Below are 6,109 nucleotides of genomic sequence, written 5' to 3' on the forward strand. Positions count from 1 at the left end.
ATACTGCTACTGCTACAACTACCACTACTACTGTTAAGACTACTACTAATAATAATAATACTGCTACTGCTACTACTACTACTATTAGTACTACTGTTAAGACTACTACTAATAATAATAATACTGCTACTGCTACTAATACTGCTACTATTCATAATAATACTGGTGCTACTACTACTAATACCACCAACAACAATAATAATAATAAATGTTATTTATGTAGCACTTTTAAAAACAAGTTTACAAAGTCTTTTCTTTGGCAAAGAAAAAAGACAGAAAAAAAAATCAGACGTAATGAACTAGAGGAGATATATACTGAATATGAAATAAACAATGACACAGCGTTTGAACTATCTGTTCATGAGCCCACTGAATGTCCTCACTGTGTGTTTCAGTTCCACGTCCACACTGGTTCCTCTACAGACTGAGCTGTTTTGATTAAAGGGGAGCGTGCGCGTGCGTGTGTGTGCGTGCGTGCGCGTGCGTGCGTGGCATTGTGTATGGTTTATTTGAGCAGAGCCGTTCGCATAAACCAACTCTGTCTGTGGCAGTTATCATGGGAACCACAGTCTTTCAGCTTTGCCCAGAACTTAAATGTAAACTGTGGTGAAACTATTTTCATTATTTAAAAAAAAAAAAAAACAAACACATTAGCTAATTGTGGGAGCATTTTTTTTCAACACAAGTTGATATAGACTGAATAATGTTTAGTTAACTCAATCACCAGTGTAAACGCTTCACAGTCGACACAAACTAATACAGGTGTTGAAATTCTTGAAGTGATTTTCACTTTAGATAGTAACTCAACTTAAGTAAGTCTGGTCTGCTTTATAAAATATTAGTATCCTCATGTGGTGAGTGCATTTTAAGTGTTCAAGTTGGATTAAAATAGCACTTTCATCACCACAGCAACATCCACAACCAGCTCCTCGTGCATCAGTGTACAGTAACACATCGTTTCATAACTTTTCTACCAAGTCTTTCCTGCGCACACCCATACATTCATTAACTCACTTGTGTTTGTTTTTGTACATGTACATATACATACACATACATGTACATATACGTACATATGTACATATGTACATATAAGTATATATGTACATATACATATATACAGTACATATATACACATGTACACATATATACATATATACATACATAATATACACAGATCTATAGATACACATCTATGTATATAATCCCCCCCAACTTTCTCCCTGAACAGCCAGTGAATTCCTGACAATCCGTCATCGCCCTTCCTCGCCCTGTGCTACTCTCTGCTCCTCTGCCTCACCCTCTCTGTGTTTATACAGAGGCTGGTGGGGAATTAGCGTTCTGGCGTGATCCATTTGTCCTGACGTGGTTCATCGGGAAGGTCCTGCCGTGATTTATTGCACTTGTCAGTTAAACTTGTGGAGGTCCATGTTCAGGCACAAAAAAAAAGCTGGATGTGAGTCGGCGATCATGCCACTGTGCACGAGCGACTTCTGTGCACCACGATAGACGTACAATATATGTGAGAATTACATTCACTCCTATTAAGGTTCATATAGTTTAGGTTACATGTTTCTTTCTTGAAGTATAGGTTGTCATAAAGGAGATGTCATTTAATCTGACAGATCTGACAGATGGAGTCTGCTCTAAATGAAACTGAAACAGCTTCTATAAATGCCACTCAGCTTATAAACTGATAAATTACAGTCATAAAATAAATGAATCTGTGAAAATGATGGTTTAAAGGAAAAAGTAATTGATTTTAGGATTATTATTATTATTCTTTTAAACTATATTGAACACTCTAGTATGTACAATGTAACTAGGTGCTCACTAACATGCATATAAGTAGCGTACTAACCCTTTATCAGTAAATATTAAGCATATATTAACACCTTATGTCGGACAAACCCTAATAAATAAATGTGCCGATTCACAAGACGCTCTTAACAAACGTCAACTCAGCTGCAGCAAGAGACAACAATGAGAGGAAGAAACAAAGAAACACAACTCAGTCTGTGTTCTAAGTAATAAGTCCTCGTGTAATATAGTCTGTTACATCTGGATGGTCTCTCCCACATTTTCTTCTTCATAAAAACAAACCTTTATCATGGACTCAAAAGGCCCATGCCGCCTCTGAATATCTATAAGTGTAATTTAAGGGGATTTGAAAATCTCTAGACGGTGATCACTGCTCTAAGTCCTTACGTCTCCTGGTGCACGGTGAACGCTTTCCTCAGGCTGGATTTATCTCACACAGAGGACGAGGAAGCAGTGAAGCAGTTTCTCACGATGTCAACTTTGAACAAGCAAACATTTGTCAAACAAATTTAGAGCTTATTTATAGTCCTTATTGTTACTATAATGCTAAAGGATAGTATATCTGTATAGATATATATATTTACACATACATACTCATATATACATATATGCACACGTATATACATATATACATATATGCACATATATAAACATACATATGTGTATATATACATATATGCACACGTATATACATATATGCACATATGTACACATATATAAACATATATATGTGTATTTATACACATATATATACACATGTGTATATATACATATATATGTGTATATATACATATATACACATATATATATATACATATATGCACATATATACACATATATATATATATACATATATGCACATATATACACATATATATATACACATATATCTAAACATATATGTGTATATATGTGTATACATGTATATACACGCATACATACAGACATACATACATATATATATATATATATATATATATATATATATATATATATATATATATATATATATATATATATACATACATACATATATTAATAAATATACATATACATATATATATAGAATTCTTCACATTATACATACATCAAATCTGGCCCTTGTTTGGACACCCCTGCACTAGAATGTTACCCGGCAACCAAAGATACATGTAAAACAAGTGGCTGTTGAAATAATAAAAATTAACCTTCCAGATGTGCTGCGATTGTCTCATTTACACGTTACAGCCAAACATCAGCAGCCTTCGTGTTTTTAATCAGACTTGAGCCAAATGTGTCAAACTCAATAACAGGAGCTTTGTGTTTAAAACGCTAACTGTTCGCAGAGAAACGGCACCAATATGTCTTGTTTTTAAACGTAAGTTGAAGTTCAGGTTATTTAATCTGAGCAACGTTTCCTGGATCTGTATGAAAAAAAAACCCTCCCAAAGAAACAAGAACATTAAATTTCATGCTTTCTCAATTTCCAGTTTTGTTGAAGAGAGTCAATGCAGTAAAAGAACTTTACACAGTATAAATATTATCTAAATGTGAGGATTTATTTGCTGATAACAAAAACGGGAAATCCAGGCTTAAGCCGTCTTAAACTACCACCTGCAGTTTTCACGTCTGATGACTGAACTATCACCAAACCAAACTGTCAGAACTAAACCGGAACAGTCCGTCAGCCGCAGTTTCAGGTTCAGGTTTACTCTGTTCACCACTGGCTGGACACCAAGAAGCTGCTGCTGCGCCGCTGACGAGATCCAGACCTAATCCTCTGCTTGCCAGTAGTAAATACAGTTTGGCAAATCGTCTTGGACGGATGTGAGTTTTCCGACATCTCTACACGGATTGTGGTTCTGTCTCAGTTATTGGAATTTTAGGAAAATGCATCATCTCCAAAAAAGAGAGAAATATTATTTAAAGCTTCTCATCACTGAGGTGTGTAACCTGCTACAGCTCACTTAATGATAGTGAGAGTGGGAATAAATGATTTCCCATGAACAAGGAATTCCCAGTAAATGTGGATCACAAGCAGAAGTTTGTCAATATCCTGTTCTCAGAAACATCATCACAGGGAACAGTCAAATAGACAGTCTCTAAATAGACAGAGTCATATAGATTTTCCATATACTGTAGTTATGACGTTAAAAGGTCACACGACATGAGACTAACTGTTTCAAACGGGAGGGACGACGACGCTGAGCCGCACCAGTGATCTCTACCACTTGAACTCGCAGTGACATCTGATGGATGCATAACAACAGCCCGCTGGAAAACGGAACAAATGAGGAGCAGTGCAGAGTTCAGTCCAAGATTGTTTTTTTGTAGTGGCTGAGCTTGTCCTTCATCACAATATGCCACTCACTTTTATTAGCCCCCGGTTTGAAAAGAGCAAAGACACTGAAAGTTCCCATAAACACAGACGACCTACTGTTTTTCGTCCACACACAGAGGGAGGGAGGAGGGAGAGGGGAGGTCGACTGCAACATCACTTTAAAAAAACATTATTATAGAAATATCCTGCAAATTTAGTAGAATGAGGTTAAAGGTGATGATTAGACTTGTTCAGGAGGATTTGGTCTCTTGCTAAATTATGTGTTTAATATATGTGTGTATACACATATATATGTGTGTGTGTGTGTATATATTTGTATATATATGTATGTATAAATTTATATGTACATACATATATATACATACATATACACATATATGCATGTATATATATACACACACATATGCATATATGTAAATATACACACATATGCATATATATACACTTATGCATATATGTATATATATATATATACACACACACACATATGCATATATGTATATATACACACACATATATATACACACACACACACACACATATACATATACATATACACACGTATATATACGTATACATATATACACACACACATATATATATACACACACATATATATATATAAACTGGCTTTTTCGTGGTCAAGACCTGGTTTTAGGGATAGGGTTCAGGTTAAGGCTAGGGTCAGTACTTAGCTGTGATGGTTAAGGTTAGAGTAAGGGGCTAGGGAATGTATTAAGTCCATGATGTGTCCATGATGCTATCCAAATATGTGTGCATGTGTGTGTGTAGACGCTGCAGGGTTCCCAATGAGTCAATTCTGTTATCTGAGCAAAACCCATCAGACATCAATTTGTCTTGGTGTGTGTGTCAGAGCAGACCGGGGAGTCTTAGTTCAACAGTTTCTTCAAAACAAACTCCTTCTGCTGGAGCTGCTGTTGGCAGAAGACTTCTAAACTTTTGTGGCTGCACGAGGGAAACCGAGGCCAAAGAGCCATTCTCTGGAGATGAGGAGGAAAAGACAACATGAGGGAAATATTCAACTACTAGAGATACGCTCAGGCCCTATAGATGTTTCTTTAAATACTGTATATATTGTGGCATTCCTTGACTGTGACATTTTCTCTTAGGTTCTTCATAACTTTTCCTCCCGTGTCTTTTATCTCGACACTTTCCTCAGTTCCTCCACTACAGTAAAGACATAATCAGCCTTTGACAGCGATGTCTTTATCAGGCCCGTCAAAGCTCGTCTAGCTTCTGTCTCGATCGTCCACCTTCAATGCCGCTGCATTAACCTCTGTGCGTGATAACACAATCTGTGGTCCATCGGGAGTCCAAACTCGGTGATCCATTCTGAGCAGCTCCCAGATGAGATAAGGAATTTTTTTTTTTTTTGGAAAAGCACTACTGGAAAATGTACATTGACGGTGAAGTAACAATCTAAATAACATTAGTGTGGAGTGTATTTAGATAAATGCGTCATTTATCATAAATCTGAAGACAGAAGAATGGCTGGTGCACTTTGTGAGGAAATATATCGTTAGCCGAGTTTTACTGTTGAACTTGTAGCAACCGGGTTAATGTCTTTTAAAAAAAAACAAAAAAAACAAGCAAAACAAGGGATTATGATTAAGAAAAATAAAATTTTACATGTCTCAAATGTGTACCATCAAGTCATATAAATCTAAAAAACTCACACTGAGTTAACTTTCCTGCAAGATAAGCTTAGAAAAAATGACGGTCACTTATTATAAATACAAATTTGTCAGGGTGCTTTCTATGTTATTGATGGAAAACATGACATGTGGTTTACCGTTCTGCCACGGCCAAGTGCGGGGATATACATTAGCAGTGCATTACAGGAACATGATCCTCACCCTCTCACCTCACTGTGATGAATCAGTGTCATGTAAAACTGTTTGGTGACGGAGCTGTGGGACTGTGGTCCAGGCCTTTATGAAGTTTGAATAC

Source organism: Microchirus variegatus (assembly GCF_963457635.1).
Source record: "Microchirus variegatus genome assembly, chromosome: 19".
NCBI lineage: Eukaryota > Metazoa > Chordata > Actinopteri > Pleuronectiformes > Soleidae > Microchirus > Microchirus variegatus.